At 41.9% G+C, this 18956-nt stretch overlaps 1 long non-coding RNA gene across 2 annotated transcripts in view; it reads right to left on the bottom strand.

The window, feature by feature from the left end:
• The window catches only part of LOC131511681 (uncharacterized), a 48301-nt gene that overhangs the window by 15805 nt on the left and 13540 nt on the right, over positions 1-18956 (bottom strand). Inside the window, exon 1 of one of the 2 annotated variants that reach the window (XR_009261667.1) lies at positions 7018-7384. The exons of the other annotated variant lie outside the window; for it this stretch is intronic. This is a non-coding gene — a long non-coding RNA (uncharacterized LOC131511681). Of the gene's footprint in view, positions 1-7017; positions 7385-18956 lie in introns of those variants that run through there. 2 annotated transcript variants of the gene reach the window in all.

An 18956-nucleotide genomic window follows, 5' to 3' on the forward strand; every position in this document is an offset into this window, starting at 1 on the left:
GCTTTATGAATAAAGCAGTTTCAAGTTAGAAAAATAAAGCCCTCATCAGATTATTTAGTATAGAAAATGTGATATGGCTATAAAGGGGTTGGAATTGTCATCCTCAATTCTTGGGGGGGGGGTGATTTTGCCCTCCCCCGCCAAGGAACATTTGGAATGTTCTGATGATGTCTGGAGATATGCTGTTGTCACAAGTAGGTAGAGGTTACTGGTATCTAATGGATAGAGTCTATGGATGCTGCTAATCATGGATGTTGCAGGACAGCCCCTGCAACAAAGAATCATCCAGCCCAAAATATCAATAGTGTTAAGGTTGAGAAGCAACTGTAGATTAGAAGACCTGTAAAGAGCCAGGGGGAGGGGGACAACACTAAGATTAGCAACCGCAGAAAGCCACTACCACTGCCAGAGCCAGTGGGTCAGTGGGAGAAGGCAGTGCTAACTAAAGCCATCACAGGAAGTAACAAACCGGGTAGGATGGCCTGGCAGTATCAGGGAATGTTCAGAGGAAAATAAGGACATAGAAGAGAAGCAGCTACTACCAGAGATGTTGCCCAAAGCAGAGAGAATGGGAAAGAGAAATATCCTGGCTTCTCCCTGGGAGCCCTCCAATCTCCTGGCACTTCCATGGGTTGAACTTAGCCGGAAGCCAGTCATTAAGGTCTGGGAAGCATAGCTCACAGGAATAGCCTTTGCAATAGAAGCCCAAAAGAGTATGAATTAGAGAGCAAATAGGCATATTCCCAGCACACCTTTCTATCATGGAAGATGGTGATCAAGCTCTGATGGTCACTTCCTCGCTACCCTCCTCCTCTGTCTCTCTCCATATATATATGGAGAGTATGTAAGTATGTACTCCATATAATACTAACATATACTTATATATATACACATATATGTGTACATACACATATATATGAGTATATGCTTATATACTCTCTCACTTCCCTCAATACCGTCCTCTCTGTATATATATATATATATATATATATATATATATATAGAGAGAGAGAGAGAGAGAGAGAGAGAGAGGAAGAGAGAGAAAGAAAGCACACGAGGGAGAGGGAGAGAAGGGCAGTTTGTTGTCACAAACTGGGTGGAGATATATCTATCTCTAACAATTTTTATTTAAGTTTATATTATATTTAGATCATTAAGCATGTAGAAATATTGGGGCGCCTGGGTGGCTCAGTCGGTTGAGCGCCGACTTCGGCTCAGGTCACGATCTCGCGGTCCGTGAGTTCGAGCCCCGCATCGGGCCCCTGTGCTGACAGCTCAGAGCCCGGAGCCTGTTTCAATTCTGTGTCTCCCTCTCTCTGACCCTCCCCCATTCATGCTCTGTCTCTCTCTGTCTCAAAAATAAATAAACGTTAAAAAAAAAAAAAGAATGTAGAAATATTGTTTACTCATTATTGTTAATCATAATGTAGTGGATAATGTTTATTCATGTTATAAATCTTATTAATCAGTTATGCTTTCATTTTTTACAGTTTTTTGTTTTTCTTAGGATACCTAGAGTTAAAATAGTCTCTTTTTTGTGTGCTTAGTTTTCTTTTTTTTTTTAATTTTTTTTTTTTCAACGTTTTTTATTTATTTTTGGGACAGAGAGAGACAGAGCATGAACGGGGGAGGGGCAGAGAGAGAGGGAGACACAGAATCGGAAACAGGCTCCAGGCTCCGAGCCATCAGCCCAGAGCCTGACGCGGGGCTCGAACTCACGGACCGCGAGATCGTGACCTGGCTGAAGTCGGACGCTTAACCGACTGCGCCACCCAGGCGCCCCAGTGTGCTTAGTTTTCTATGCATGTATCATGAATTAGTCACAAACTCCCCCTTAGGTCTATAAGGCTCCCTTAATATTTTGTTTGGTACCTTTCTTCAAATGCATTAGAGAGTCTATCCATTTCTCTTTTTCTTTTCAGTGATCTCCTTCCTGTGATCCTCTTTCCCTTAGGTATATCCTTTGAATAGATCCCTCAGTTTCCATATATTGTCCTTTTAGAGAAACTTTACCTCTTCTTACTCTGTCTGTTGGTATCTGTTAATTATACTACTGTCCCTAATGAGACAGCCATACAGTAAATAATCACTCTCTTTCATCTGACCTGTCCCTGTCCCAGAATTAGTGGTAGTCTCAGGATGCTTGTGCCAGTCTACAGATGGGAAACCCTGGACTTAGTAAATCAAGTCCGAGTGTCTTGCCCGTATTACTGTGGTAGTAGTAGACACTGCTGGTGCCCTGCCCTGAACCCCTGTATTGTGCTGCTGCCCCAACCTCAGCTACTGTAAGTGTTGCTGCTAATGGCTCAAACATATGCCTTTCCCTGGAGAACAGAACTGTTCTTGGCCAATGGGAGCCGCCTTACGAGGAGACTCCCGGGAGGCTATATCTTCCCTCCGGGCATCATGCAGCCAATGATTAACTGATACGGGGATACAAAAGCTGAGCCCCCTTGTCTCAAAGAGGACAACTCTGGTATCATTCACACTCCAAAACTCCCCATGAGATCAGGCGTGAGTCAGACTTCAGCTGAAACCTCATCTTTGTTTAGCCACTTCCCCCACTCTATTTGCTTCCCTCGCCTTCTTCCAAGTTTCCCCTGAAAGCACAACTTCAATGGGTGTCTTGAATAAGAACCCTGCCTCAGTCTCTCCTTCTGGAAACCCAATCTAAGATGGTGGTGAACACTTTTGGGCTTCCTAGCATGAATTCTCCCTTCCTGATAGCACCAGAGCTCCCTTTTGGGAGATGATCTCCCCGCCCCCCACCCCACTGTGAGCAGTCTTGACAGGAATGAATCTAGGTACATGCTCTGCCATCGTGGAAGCTGCGGGGGCTTGTGGATGTTCCTTCCATTAGACCCTCCCTCTCACTGCTTTGGTACAACAGGCCCAGGCATGTGATCTAAGTTCAGCCAATTTGATGTTCTCTCCTGGGATTATGAATCTTGAGTGAGTAATACAAAGATAGAATGGCTCTTTGAGGTTCATTTATTCCATTACAGACTTCTGCGAGCCTGTTTCTCCTTCACAGTCTTTCTGTGCCTTTTAGCTTCCAAAACCTTCATTCCTGCCCATTTTCAACCTATTTGGTTAGCCTTTTGTGAGTACTCCAAATCATTCCAGTAATTTCCCTTTTGTGTAAAGACTGTCACCAAAAGAATCGTAAGTAACATGATTATCTAAGGTCTTTTGCCTAAGTGCAAGGTGAAAACAGATCTGGGACAGGACCACTAATTCAGAAGAGGGTAGACACACAGGGCTCTTGAGCTTGGTGAGTAACAGCCTACCTGGACAGGTCTCCTGGCTTCAGTGAAGATGCAGGAGTAAACAGAGCATTTCTCAACTGGGTAAATTATACTTTGATCCCATGTGAGATGCTGAATTACTCTCTTTGAGAAAGTTACTGTCTGGCTTTCAGCATCCAAATATACATACACCTCAATCTGAAACCTCCCCTCAGTTGACATTTTTCCTTTTCTCATATGTTGATGCCTTTCTTTTTTCTTTTTTTAATGTTTGTTTATTTTTGAGAGAGTGTGCCAGTGGGGGAGGGGCGGGGGGGTGCACAGAGGATCTGAAACGAGCTTCATGCTGACAGCAGTGAGCCCGATGCAGGGCCTTAACTCAAGAACCATGAGGGGCGCCTGGGTGGCTCAGTCGGTTGAGCGCCGACTTCGGCTCAGGTCACGATCTCGCGGTCCGTGAGTTCGAGCCCCGCATCGGGCCCCTGTGCTGACAGCTCAGAGCCCGGAGCCTGTTTCAGATTCTGTGTCTCCCTCTCTCTGACCCTCCCCCATTCATGCTCTGTCTCTCTCTGTCTCAAAAATAAGTAAAAACGTTAAAAAAAAATTTTTTTTTTTAAAAAGAACTGTGAGATCATGACCTGAGCTGAACTAGGAAGCTCAACCAACTGAGCCACCCAGGCACCTCTCCATTTCTTTTTTTTTTTTCAATGTTTTTATTTACTTTTGAGAGAAGGAGATGGAGAGAGAGAGAAACAGAGAGTAAGCAGGTGTGGGGCAGAGAGAGAGGGAGACACAGAATCCAAAGCAGGCTCCAGGCTCTGAGCTGACAGCATAGAGCCTGAAGCGGGGTTCCAACTCACCAACTGTGAGATCATGACCTGAAGTCAGACGCTTAACTGACTGAGCCACCCAGGTGCCCCTGTCCTCCATTTCTTTTCTTATATGTTCATACAACAATCCTGAAAATAGAACAATTCAAAGGCATGAAGACAGCTGTACTCCCTAATAAAAATATCTTCTGGAAGAAAAGAGTTTTTCTTATGAGTGGAATTTTCCCCCTGAATTGTTCAGTTTTTGGATTATAGGGAAGGAAATGAGCTCAACAGAAAAACCAAAATAGATACACATGATTCCAGAAGAATATAAAGACACCCCTCTGGTCTGAGTTACCAGGCAACTGCCTCTCGAAGGATGCTGTCATTTTGATCTCATAGAATAATTGGGTACTTGAATTTCTAATTCAAGAAATCTTGGGATAATAAATTTATCTTTAATGATTTTTTAAAAGTATAAGCAGAAACCTCTCTCTTTCTTGGCACACATGTTTCACTGTTTGTTTTTTGGTTTTTTTCCTCTACAGTTTCTTTGTTGTGTGTCTTCAAAGCAAACATTTTCATCTGTTTGGGATGTTTTTGTTGGATCCTGGTGAGAGCAGGGCTGAATGGAAGACCATTCAAGATACTGATTTCTAGCTGCTTCAGATTCTGATCTTATGGTCAGTAACATGTTTTATCCACAGGAAGCAAAGAAAAAATTGCACATAAACATCACCTAAAACAACAGTCATGGGAAACTCAGCTTTATGCCTAGAAACAGTGTCCCTGCACATAGGTAAACAAATGGCTATTGGATAAAGAGCTAGACAAAGAAACAGGCACATAGAAGAGTGCTTTCATTAATATTTGGGAGAAAATAATCCTTCCAGGAACACAGCTGTCTGTTCAGGTAGTTGTGTATAAAATCTCAGAATAGAGTTTTAGGGAAAAATGCATACTAATTTTCCATTTTCTTTTTGACTGTACTGTAATATCTTACTTTTTACTCATTTTTTCATGACTAAAGTCCTAATTTGTGCAAGGGTTTCTGCTAGACATGAGTCTACTCCAGTGGAAGAGTCCACAGTCCCAGCCTTCAAGGTGCCTTCTAGAGAGGGAAAGACACATGTCAACAACTCTTGACCTCAATGATATAGGAGTGAAAATAGTAGGACCTACTGTCTGTGCCATTACAGTGGCCTGCTACCTAAGGCCTTTCAAAGTTATGAAATATATTATTTCTAGTGTGAGCCTGTTGTACTTTCTCAAGGTTCTCGGCTACAAACAGTGGAAAGTAACTTAACAGAAAAGGAACATGGGAGAAGGATATCAGGGGAATCATGTCAGCATGACCAGGTGTGGGAAAGGTGTGCCTCAGGGGCTCCAGGGGGCTGGGCATCAGGAACCCAGGTAGAGATCACATCCGGAAGAGTGTATTCAGTAAGCCACTGCTGCCTGCAAGGAATGACCTCCAAACTATCTCCACCTCCAGGTGTCACTCACTCCAAATTCCAAACTGGGAGAGAGTACCCAGGTGATCCAGAATGTTCAGGCCCTCTGCCTGTGTTGGGGCCAATCAAGGGGGCCTGGGTCCTTTGGGAAGCTGCCACTATTTTCACCAAGACCACACCTGTGGGGATTTCCTCAAAGAGTGATCAGTGAATAGGAAATTAAGATTCAATTCTAGAAACAAAGAAAGAAAGCCAAGTGTCCACTACATGTATTATTTACCACTGAATCTCAAAATCTAGGTATGGTCTAGACGCAACAAAGATAACTGTTAGTTATTAGGGGAGAAAGTATCTATGGAAGAGTGGAGGTAAAATCATCTACCTCAAACCTTTTATTTTATAGTTAAGGAAACTTATGCCTTAGGTGACTCAGTTTCTACTGTTACCCAGCTAGTTCTCCTGGGTCTCACTCAGGTCTTCAGACTTAGACTGGAACTACACCACTGGCTTTTCTGGGTCTCCAGCTTGCAGACAGCACATCACGGTACTTTTCAGCCTCCAAAATCATGGGAACCAATTCCTTATAATAAATTTCTAACTTCAGATATACATATATATACATATGTATATATATATATCTCCTATTGATTCTGTGTCTCTAGAGAACCCTGACTAATACAGCATCCTTGCTTGGCTTCCTCTCCTTCCCCGTCCTGCTTCATTCACTTTCTAAGTGGCTTTTCCTAGAAACATTTCCTTAATAAATCACTTCCACATGAATATGCATCTCAGAGCCTACTCTAGGGCACCTAACCTTCTAGGACAATTCTCCAAATCTCCCCCTCTTCAAGGCTACCCTGGCCCCTCCCATAGGATGCCCCACATCTTCCCATGATCTAGTAACTACAGGGTTAATGCTTGATCTAGCAGGGGTCCTCATGGAACCTGTTCCTGGGCTATGACCAGAATTTGCTCTGCATAGTCATTGCCTGGGCCATGGCAGTTGTTAAATATTTTGAACACCAACCCTAGGCCTATTTAAGTGTAAAGGCTATATAATAGAAAAACTAACTAGAAGGTCTCTTCCATTCATAAAATCTCCCAGTTTTCAGGAAGACTTAATACATAGGGGAGGTCCTCCTAGCCATGTTTGAGCCACATGAGCCTACCATTCTGGCCACGATTGATTGGACCAGGGATAGACACCTCACCCAAACTGGGCCAACCAGGTTCTCTCCGCAGAAACTTGATACTTGAATTGAGGGACAGAGGGCTGGTATTTGTTGGGGCTGAGTCATTGTAATGGCATCATCACCCTAAGGGGAAGGTTCACGAACACCTGGGCTTGCCCTATCCAGGGCCTGAATGTTGAACTCTCCCATTAGTAGCTTTCCAATAAATTACCATTTTTGCTTACATTTTCTAGAATAGCTTTCTGTCTCCTGTAACCAGAAAACTCTTAACTAATATCCTATAATAACATCTGGAATGAGCACTACTTACTGGTCTTGCTTGCAGCCTCCAGCACTTAGCATGATGCCAGCATGGATTAGGCAGTATCCTAATAAATATTTGCTGCCTCAGTAAACAGCTCTCTGTTTATTTATCGTGTTATTGTTTCTGTAGGAAGAAGAGCACTTTATATATATGTAAATATACAGGCTTGAAAATGGAAAAATTTCATCAACATCACTCGAGTATGTGTGATCTCTGGTGGAAAAACAAATTTAAATGCCTCCTGCTTGTGTTCATACTTTTTCTTCATCAGAGTTTCCTTCAACTAATTAGCCTATCTCACGGCCTAGCTTTGTTTCCTAAATGTGACATAGTTAATATACTAATTGGTGTTAAAAAGCTTTAAGGTTAAAAATCTTTTTTTAGGGGCGCCTGGGTGGCGCAGTCGGTTAAGCGTCCGACTTCAACCAGGTCACGATCTCGTGGTCCGTGAGTTCGAGCCCCGCGTCAGGCTCTGGGTTGATGGCTCGGAGCCTGGAGCCTGTTTCCGATTCTGTGTCTCCCTCTCTCTCTGCCCCTTCCCCGTTCATGCTCTGTCTCTCTCTGTCCCAAAAATAAATAAAGAACGTTGAAAAAAAAAAAATTAAAAAAAAAAAAAAAATCTTTTTTTAAAAGTTTTTTTTTAATGTTTATTTATTTTTGAGAGAGAGAGGCAAAGAAAGAGGGAGAGAGACAATCCCAAGCAGGCTCTGTGCTGTCAGTGCAAAGTCCAACATGGGGCCTGAACCCACAAACCACGAGATCGTGACCAGAGCTGAAGTCGGACACTCAACCGACTGAGCCACCCAGGCGCCCCTAAGGTTAAAAATCTTAGGGGCGCCTGGGTGGCTCTGGTCACGATCTCACGGTCCGTGAGTTCCAGCCCCGCGTCGGGCTCTGGGCTGATGGCCCAGAGCCTGGAGCCTGCTTCCGATTCTGTGTCTCCCTCTCTCTCTGCTCCTCCCCCATTCATGTTCTGTCTCTCTCTGTCTCAAAAAATAAACGTTAAAAAAAAAAAAAAATCTTAACCTGAATTTAGGAGGTCTCTGAAATCACTCTCAGGTTGGTGAATGTGTACTCACTGTTGCTGAAGTAAACCATTCGGGCACCATCTCTGACTTTCTGAAGTCGCTATTCAAACTTACTCCATTTCTTTTCTTTCTTTGTTAACTCTATATTCTACACCTCCCACTACTCATTTTTGATCTCCGAAGTTAGAAATTGTAGCAACTGCAGGTTAACAATTTTCCCTAGGGGCACCTGGGTGGCTCAGTTGGTCAAGCATCTGACTTCGGCTCGGGTCATGGTCTCACAGTTTGTGAGTTTGAGCCCCGCGTCGGGCTCTGTGCTGACAGCTCAGAGCCTGGAACCTGCTTCGGATTCTGTGTCTCATTCTCTCTCTGCCCCTCCCCCATGTGTGCTCTGTCTCTCTCTGTCTCTCAAAAATAAATAAAAATGTTAAAAAATTAAAAAAAAAATAATTTTCCCTAAATGATGAGAAAATGACTGTGCTCAAGATACCGTCTTTTATACTCTGCTAAAATGAACTAGTCCTGTCCCTCTCTCTCTCTGTCTGTCCCCTTCTCACACTCTGTCTCTCTCTCTCTCTCTCTCTCAAAAATCAACAGACATTTAAAAAAATTTAAAAATAAATAGAGAATAAAGAAAATGAACTAGGTCTTTAAGGAAGAGTAAATTTGGGAATATAAGTTAACAGGTTAACCATACATGCTGTTGAGAGAGAAAACCAGAAATTTCATCTCCACAAATCAGGTTGATGTCATCATCGTTGCCAGAGAATCAGGCCAGCAAGAGGGTGTTCTCTGGTGCAAAACTGGTTTTGTTTGCAGTGGCTTCTGCTGAATCATCAGTAACAGTCAGACAACACGTGCGTGTCAACAGCAACAGTCAAAACAGGCAGAAACACACAGAGGGAAAACGTTGAGTTCTATCTCCTGCTTGTCAGCAGACCCAGTCTATAGTTATTTTGAAGTAATTTAAAACTTCAAGCAAACAGAATAAGCCTTTAAAGGATTTGTAGGTATTGCTACTTAATCAGGAAGTCTGGGCAAGCCAGAGGCTTAGGAATAGAGCATATGGACCCAAAGAAAATGCTTTTGTGTGTACAGGACAAGAAAATGGACTTGAACCCATAGGAACTAGGAAATGTTTTCCCTTTCTGCTATTTGAGAAAGACCTGTGACAAAGGTGTCACATGAACTTAAGAATAGAAAAGTTTATGAAAGACACCTCAATATCTGAGGGTGTGACGGCTAATAAGAAAGAGGCCTTGTCATCATGATTCCAAAGCATTACCTCATTCTGCCCTAGGGTGATTCCACTGTACCCATCAAAGCGGAGAAACTGTCTGAACATGGGGAGCACACCCACTAACACTCCTGTTTATTAACTCTGGGCACACGAAAACAAAGCCAAGTCCTCACCCTGAATATAGAAAAGCTGAAGACAACAGGCTCTTACTCACAATCTCTTGGTTTCATCCTTGCAACAGTGAGAAACAGCACCATTTACGGAGGGCCTAAATGTGCCAGACATTCTGCTAGGCCATCATACATACTGTGTCACAAAATCTCTGGGACCACTCAGAAGGCAGATATTACCTCCACTCTCTGTTTCACAAAAGAGGAAACTGGGTTTTGAGGTAACTGACTTGCCCGTGACCACAGTAGGTGGAAAGCAAAGATTACAACAGAGCCTTGTCTGTTCCAAAAGTCCAGGATCTTTGCTATAAGGAAATATCTGGAAAAACCAGGAATAGGCTGCCCGAAGATTTCCATAGCCAGTCCCTCCCTTCCTCGTTACTTAGTAGCATTTCCTTGCTAAGTGTGGTCCCCAGATCAGCATACCAGCCTCAGTATCTTCTGGAAGCATCCTAGATATGCAGAAACTCGGGTGCCACTCCAGACCTACTAAAGCCGAATCCACCCTCTAAAGTTGGAGGACTGATCGCCTTCCTCGCTGGCACTTTAATAACAGACTAATGATTCTGTGGCAGAGAGGAACCCTGAGAAACAGTTTCTGTGCCCTTCATCAAACCTTTGACTTTTAAAGTGTGTTCCTTCTACTGAAAAGCGGGGGGGGGGGGGGGGGGGGGGGGGGGGGGGGGATGTCACTTCTACTGACCCCTTGCCAGAACAGAAATCTCCGTGAAACAAGCAGGGAAAAGAAGCAGGGAAGCATTTCAACAGATTCTGCAGGTAAGGCTGTGGGCAGCTGCATTCGGCACCTGGGTAATACAAGGTGATGCTAAATATTAACACCTAAGAAGATTAGTGGAGCTTGCAGGAGGAGAGTCTCACTGGGTTAAAGGTCATTTGCCCACAAATCTCCTCAGTTCAAGGGAACCTCAAACCGTACTTGTAGTGGGGGGCCTCACAGTTAAAGTGACCTCCTGTGGGGTATGAGTTCTGCTGTGCTGACAGCTTAGAGCCTGGAGCCTGCTTCAGATTCCGTGTCTCCCTCTCTCTCTGCTCCTTCCCTGCTCGCACTCTGTCTCTCTTTCTCAAAACAAATAAACATTAAAAAAATTTTTTTTTAAAGATTAAGTCAAGAGGATGAAATAGGGAATATAGTATATTGTAAGTATTGTGTATGTTGTGTATTGTATAGTATATTGTATAGCGTATATTTTATAGAATATTGTAATATTCTATACTGTGGTATATTCTATATTGTGTAATATTCTTTATTGTGGTATAGTGTGGTATGGTAGCTACACTTGTGTGAGCATAGTATAACATATAGAGTTCTCAAACCACTATACTGGATACCTGAAACTACTATACTAATGTGTTTTAACTATACTTCAAAAAAATAAGTATATAATAAACAAAATGTTATGTGGTTAATTTTGAGAATTGTACTTGCTCATAGTAAGCTCCTTTGGAAGACCTGCTTATAGATTCGACTGCCTATAGATCAAATATTGATCTGTTTCCTGGATTCTGAAGATGGATGGTACAGGCCTGCACTGCTTGGGTTTACAATAGTTAACCTAAAAGCTTTTCTAAAGGTAGCCTTAGAAATTATTGAGTGGTAAATATCAAGAGCCCTTTAACCATGGAAATGTTTTCATACCTACTATCACGTGTGAGTGTGTTTGTGTGTACATCATTTGGTATTTGTTACAATGCCTCTATATTTCAAAATCAAAGAGAGGTGCTAATGCTAAAAAAAGCATAGTGGTAAAATAGAAAAAAATGCATAATGATGATGTTGGTTTTATTTCTGTATGTATATTAATGTGATGAGTCCTAGGAGAGGGGAGGAGGGGAAGCTTGTCTTCTATGTCAACTTGAAGTAACTGGACTTGGTTTATTTTTTTTTTTTCCAACTTTTTTTTTTTTATTTTTTATTTTTTTATTTTTGGGACAGAGAGAGACAGAGCATGAACGGGGGAGGGGCAGAGAGAGAGGGAGACACAGAATCGGAAGCAGGCTCCAGGCTCCGAGCCATCAGCCCAGAGCCTGATGCGGGGCTCGAACTCACGGACCGCGAGATCGTGACCTGGCTGAAGTCGGACGCTTAACCGACTGCGCCACCCAGGCGCCCCTGGACTTGGTTTATTTTATAATTTATAATATTAAAGAGTAATGCTCATTTGCCTTTACACTTAATGTTTACATTTAATAAATGTTTTCCACTCCAAAATAAAAAAAAAAGAAAGAAAGAGGGGGCATCTGGATGGCTTAGTCAGTTAAGCCTCTGACTTCAGCTCAGGTCATGATCTTGCACTCTGTGAGTTCGAGCCCCATGTCGGGCTCTGTGCTGACAGCTCAGAGCCTGGAGCCTGCTTCAGATTCTGTGTCTCCTTCTCTCTCTGCCCCTCTGCCTCTTGTTCTCTCTCTCTCTCTCAAAAATAAATAAACCTTAAAAAAATTTTTTTAAAAAGAAAGAAAGAAAGAAAGAAAGAAAGAAAGAAAGAAAGAAAGAAAGAAAGAAAGAAAGAAAGAAAGAAAGAAAGAAAGAAAGAAATCAGGCCAAGGAAATACAGTTAGGAAGTCAAGGAGCCAGGATTTGAATTTTTTTTTTTTTAACATTTATTTATTTTTGAGACAGAGAGAGACAGAGCATGAACGGGGGAGGGGCAGAGAGAGAGGGAGACACAGAATCGGAAGTAGGCTCCAGGCTCCGAGCCATCAGCCCAGAGCCTGACGCGGGGCTCGAACTCACGGACTGCGAGATCGTGACCTGAGCCGAAGTCAGACGCTTAACCGACTGAGCCACCCAGGCGCCCCTCAAGGAGCCAGGATTTGAATTCCATCTGACTCAGTGGTAATCTGTTACATTGGTGGCCCCCGTGACCCATGCCTCCTGGTGGAGGCATCTGGACCCACGGAGGAATGTGGACTGGGCCTGTGGCTTGCTTTAGGCAACAGAATGCAGGTAGAGTTTTAGGCCCAAGTTCCTGGGAGCCCAGAGCTGCCTTGCAAGAAGGATGGCTACGCCCCTGGCGAGACCATGTGGGGAGGGAAAAGCTCTGAGACCACATGGAGAAGCCAGGCCCCCAGCGGCCGAGTTAAGCTGAAGCCCCAGGCATACAATCACAATTAAACCATTCCCATCAATGCCCACCTGCCTTGCCGGGGATCCCAGCTGAGGCATCAGACATGATGGACATTACGCCTCAGCAGACGTCATGTGGAGCAGAGATGACAGGGCTTTGCCTTGTCCAAATTCCTGACCAACAGAATTGTGCAAAATGATAAAAATGGTTATTTTAAGTCACTAAGTTTTTGATTAGCTTGTTATGTAGCAATAGCTAATCAAGACACAACTCTGTCCTGTGGTCGAGGAGACAGAGACAGAGATGAACGCATGAAGTCCTTGAACAACACAGAAAAATGGGCAGGGAAAGAGCAGGTAAAATGCAGTTGTCTGGGCTGGAGAGGAAAAAAAGACAAAGGGGATAATTATGCAGACCTCTAAGTAAGGGAAACAAGAAGTAACAGAATCTTTAGGTCACATACCTTTGCCAGGCAGCGTTTCTGCCCAGAGCAATTCTCACAATAGTTAATGCAAGGAAAATAAAAAGGCAAGATTCAGAACTGTCTATTTGCAACGAGAAGGTAATAGACCAAAATGTTCACAGCAGCTTTGTCTGGGTGATGATACCACAAAAAGAGCCTTGATAAGTTAGTTTTTTGCTCTCTTCCAGCTCTTCAATATTGTCTACAATGATAGTTCTTACTTTTTTCAAAATTTTCATGTCAGAGATTAAAAAAAGTACATGGGTTTAAAAAATCTCCCCAACAAGTGCTCAGAAAAGCACTAACCATCCATCCCCCATTTCCTCTCCCTATCTTGTACCCCAAAGGCAACCCCTTTAACTATTTTTAGTACTTTGAGTGGTTAGGTCCACATCCTTAAATAATGTGCCTATACTTCTGTTACTTGGTTTATTAACCTGAGGCATCCATTGGTTCCCTGCTGCAAAAGGCTTACTATTTCATTCAACAAATATGTTAAACACCTACTATGTGCTGGCACCATTCAAGTACCAGTGACAAGGAAGAGAATAATAAAGAGAGGGTTCCTGTCCTTTTCTGGCACATATTCTAGTAAAGGGAGATGGCTGATCAAAAGCAAAGAAATAATATCCAGTAATAAAAAGTACTATGGAGGGGCGCCTGGGTGGCTTAGTCGGTTGAGCGTCCGACTTCGGCTCAGGTCATGATCTCACGGTCCGTGAGTTCGAAGCCCCACGTCGGGCTCTGTGCTGACAGCTCAGAGCCTGGAGCCTGTTTCAGATTCTGTGTCTCCCTCTCTCTCTGCCCCTCCCCCACTCATGCTCTGTCTCTCTCTCTCTGTCAAAAATAAACATTAAAAAAATTAAAAAAAAAAAAAAGTACTATGGAGAAAACCACATAAGGCAGAATGGTTGAGTATATTTTCCAAAAACTGGCCACAACAATGTTTTCCACCCCACATGCTCATCTAGACTTAACGCTCACTTATCAAGAAGTAGTATATATTTTCCTTACCTTCAAATTTGGCTGGATTAGTGACTTGCTTGTAATCAGTAGAAAATAGTAAAAGCAGTGCTGTGTGATTTCCAAGTCTAGGTCATAAAAAGTGATAAAGTTTCCTCAGTTTGCTGGAATACTCTTGAAACTTTCAGTTGCCATAGAAAGAATCCAGCTACCCTGAAAGTAACATGCTGTGAGGAAGCTCAAACTAGCCCACAAAACAAAACCACACGGAGAGACCCTGAAACTATAAGAAGAGAGAGATGCCCAGCCAGCTCCCAAGTGTTCCAGCCCCTCGCCTATCCCCCTTCACCTTTATCTGACAGCTGAGTCTTGAATGGTGAAAGAACCAGCCTTGCAAAGGTCAGGAGGCAAAACAGTACATGTAGAGGAAACAGCAAGTAAAAAAAGACCTGAGTTAAGAATGAAAGTCACTGCGGGCACCTGGCTGGCTCAGTCAGTGGCACATGCAACTCCTGATCTTGTGGTCATAAGTTCAAGCCCCTCCTGATCTTGCAGTCATGAGTTCAAGCCCCACGTTGGGCATAGAGCTTACTTTAAAAAAATAAATAAATAAAAATAATGAGAGCTATTGGTTAGAATCAAAAAGACAAGAAATAACAAGTGTTGGTAAAGATGAGAAAAAGAATCCTCATGCAATACTGGAGAGAATGCAAACTGGGGCAGCCACTGTGTAAAACAGTATGGCATTTCCTCAAAAAATTAAAAATAGAATTAACATATGATCCAGTAATTCCACTACTGGGTATTTACCCAAAGAAAACAAAAATACTAATTCGATTGGTACATGCACCCCTATGTTTACAGCTGCATTATCTACAATAGCCAAACTATGAAAAGAGCCTAAGTGTCCATCCACTGATGAATGGATAAAGAAGATGTGGTGTGTGTGTGTGTGTGTGTGTGTGTGTGTGTGTGTATTCCATTAATAGTAATGGAATAGTACTCAGCCATAAAAAAGGAATGAAACCTTGCCATTTGCAATGACACGGATGGAGCTAGAGAGTATAATGCTAAGTGAAATAAATCAGTCAGAAAAAGACAAATGCCAGAATGATTTCAGTCATATGTGGAACTTAAGAAACAAAACAAACAAACAAAGAAAAAAGAGACCAAAAGAAACCACTATTAACTACAGAGAAAAAACTGATGGTTGCCAGAGGGGAAGGTAGGGTGGAGGGGATTGCTTAAATAGGTGAAGGGGGGGGGTGCCTGGGTGGCTCAGTCGGTTAAGCGTCCGACTTTGGCTCAGGTCATGATCTTCCAGTTCATGAGTTCAAGCCCCAAATTGGGCTCTCTGCGGTCAGCATGGAGCCCACTTTGGATCCTCTGTCTCCCTCTCTCTCTCTGCCCCTCTCCTGCTCATTCCCTCTCTTTCTCTCTCTCTCAAAAATAAAATAAGCATTAAAAAACAATAAAATAAATAGGTCAAGGGGATTAAGAGTAAATTTACTGTGATGAGCATTGAGTAATGTATAGAATTATTGAATTATATTGTATACCTGAAACTAATATAACACTATTTGAAGTATACTTCAAAAACAAAAACAAAACAAAACAAAAAAAAGGAATGAGATCCACACCAAAAGACAAATAGAAGAATTTTCACAGCAACTTTTTCCCAATGGCCAAACTAGAAACTAAACAGGATATACTCTGGTATAATCATACAATGGAATACCACACTGCAATAAAAAGAATAAACTGATGCATGTAGCAACATAAATGAATCTCATATTGAATAGAGAACAAACACAAGAGTACATACTCTATGTTTTCATGTATTTGAGGTTCAAGGATAGGAAAAACAGATGAATGGTGACAGAAATCAGAAGAGAGGCTATTTCTGGGGAGTAGATTGGAAAGAAGCATGAGGGAACTTCCTGGGGGTGCTGGCAATGTTCTCTATCTCAATCTGGGTAATGACTGCAACACACATATAAAAATTCACCAACTGTTCACTTAAGATTAGTGCACTTCATACACACCACTGTATTTTATATTTCAATTAAAAAAAATTCAACTTCTTTTGCTAGAAGAACAGAAACAAGTAGTGTTCATTTAGTTCAGCTTTTCTACCTCTTCCTCATCACTGGTTTCCTTTGCAACTTTAATCTCTGGTTTCTGTTCCATCAACTTCTGCCAATGGCTCTTGCTTCTACCAAGTAAAATGAACATATTAGGGCTACTATGCTTACTCTCCCTTCTTCTTTAGTGCCTCTTTCTCATCCCACTTGTTTTCAGCTGTCCTTTACATTCCTTAGAGCAATAAGAGTTATGTTCTGTCTGTAACCATAATGAAGTCTTCTGGGTTTTAAGTTATTCCTAAATGTTGAAATCCAAGAAACAAAGTTTACATTATTGTGATGATGTACATATCATTCCTGGTTGAGTCAAGTGGGATGGACAGAAAGACATGTCCTTGACAACAGGGCCAATGCCATGCCCTCTTGATAATTTGAAAAAGAATATTCTTAGCATCTAAGTCAAATCAATTCTCTTTTATTTCTGTATCAGTTAGCTACTGCTGCATAATAAATCACCCTTAAACTTAACCCTTTAAAAACAAAAATGATCTATTATTTCTTATGAGACTATAGGTCAGCTGAGTGGTTCTGCTCATCTGACTGGGCTTGGATGATCTCCCATGGACTCACTCCCATGGTTGTGTTTGGCTGCTGGATTAGGCTAGGACAGATTGGTCTAGAATTGCCTTGGCTTTGATGACTTAGTGTTTCTCATATCCTTCTAACAGGTGAACCCGTGTTTGTACTCATGGTGGTGGCAGGGCTTCAAGAGAGAGAGCTGAAACATGAAAGTACCTTTTCACGTTTCCTTCTTGGATCATTTGCTACTGTGCTCTTAGCTAAATCAAGTCCTATGACCCAGAGCTGGGGTGTTGGTAGGGAGGCTACAGAAAGTATGGATACAGGACAGCCCTTAACTGGGCCATTAATGAAGTCACTAAGTCTGCTACACTTATATTATCAATGCCTCAAAATTATACCACGTTTTCCTTTGCTTCACTAGTATATTTATTTTCTAGTGTTTCTAATTGGTTCTTTTTTTGTTACTGAAAGAAGAAACATATGTTTTCTTCACTACGTGACTATTATTATTGACCTTCTTATTCCTTTTTTCTATTGTTTGAAATTTTTCCATGCTTCTTAAAAACATTGTTGTGAAAGCCCACTGAGTTTTTGATCTAATGTGAACTGATTGTGTTTAGGTTGGTTGAGCAGTTGATATGCTAGTTTCTTTTTACAGCATGCCTGGGGGATTCCACTGTGTCATATATATCACATCTTCTTTCTGCAGAAAGGATACATGAGGGGTGAAATTTCTAAGCATTTCATGTCAGATAATAAGTTTGATGACTTAATCTTGTTCCTTTATTGATGACCTGCTATTTCTTAACCTCCATGATGTTCTAAGTTTCACTTTGGTACCTCTAGACTTGCTTCTTTTTAAAACACGTTATAGCAAGAACTCAGAAGTCTCTTTCAAACCAAGGACTTATATCTTTGTAGAAAACGTTGTCCATATTTCCTTAACAAATTCCTTCCAGTGGTTTCCAAATTCTCTCTTCACTGACCTCCTATTATTTAGAGATTAAACCTCATAGAGTAGTTTTCTATGTTTATTATCTCTCCTATTTTCCATTTCTTTGATTTTGTTCCATTTCCTAGGTGATTTCCTTTTTCCCCCTAAGTTCTCTATTGATTTTTTTATAACTGCCATTATGCTTCCAAAGATTTTTCTTGTGCTCCTAACTGTTCCCATGCCCCCCGCCCCCCCACACACAGGTTCTTGTTTTATAAACGTAATAGCTTCTCAAATCTCTTTGAAGTCATTTAAGGTTTTTTGTTTGTTTATTTGATCATGCTTCTTTCTGTTCTCTGATTTATCTCCCTTTCCTCTGGGATTATTGTTCCTTTGACTTTGTCTTTCTTTTCCATTATTCAAAATTTTTAAATATTTGTTATAGTCATTTGTTAACTGTACATACCTAAGAATAAGGGCTGGATTTTTTTAAGATAGTTGATACCGATTTCCTCTGCTAGTGTATGTTTTTGTCTCTTTCTTTTGGTCTCTCCCTCAGCTGAGAGTTCTGTTTGGGTGGCCAGGGCTTATTTCTTAGCAGACGTTGCTTTAGAATGAACAAGAAGGGAGTAGGTTTGAGGTTATAAGATCCAAAGATCCCAGAATGGGGAAGGCTTCATTCCTAGAGCCCTCTAGGTAGTAAACTTTCTTTAGAGAGTCTGTGGTAGATTGTTAACAGTATGGTTCCCAATGAATCACATCTCCCTCTGTCCCTGCCCCTTTAACAATGGCTTTGCAGCATCCTCATCACAAGTTGAAGTCTATTCCTCATCTCTTAAATCTGGTCTGGCCTGTGACTTGCTTTGGCTAATGAGATGCAATAGAAGTAACATTATGCAAGTTCTGGAGCCTTGGTCTCAAGAGGCCTTGCAGCTTCCACCTTCCTGGTGTTAGAATGTTCCCGCCATAATGTGAGAAGGCCTGAGCTGGATAACTGAATGATGAGACACCATGTGGAGAGGCACTCAGACGACAGCCATAACTAAGGCCCTGGCCACCTCAGACTCCCCAGACCTAACAGAGCTGCCAAATGACTACAGCTGCATACATGACTCTAGGCAAGAGCCTGGCCAACCCATAAAATTGTGAGAAATAATTATTTGTTTTTAAATTTTCAGCCACTAAACTCTGTAGTGGTTTGTTATGCAGCCATGATGGCTGATACAGAGCTTTTAAAATTTTGTTTTTATTTTTGTCTGGATTGCCTGTGTTCTACATGTGTGAGATAGATGCTAAGTGAAGATTTAATTGGTTCAGTTATTTTGAAAACATAAATTCAACTAACACGTTTTCTATCCTTCTCATTCTAGCCCTCACACCAAACATCTTATAAGC

Source organism: Neofelis nebulosa, chromosome 5 (assembly GCF_028018385.1).
Source record: "Neofelis nebulosa isolate mNeoNeb1 chromosome 5, mNeoNeb1.pri, whole genome shotgun sequence".
Classification (NCBI taxonomy): domain Eukaryota; kingdom Metazoa; phylum Chordata; class Mammalia; order Carnivora; family Felidae; genus Neofelis; species Neofelis nebulosa.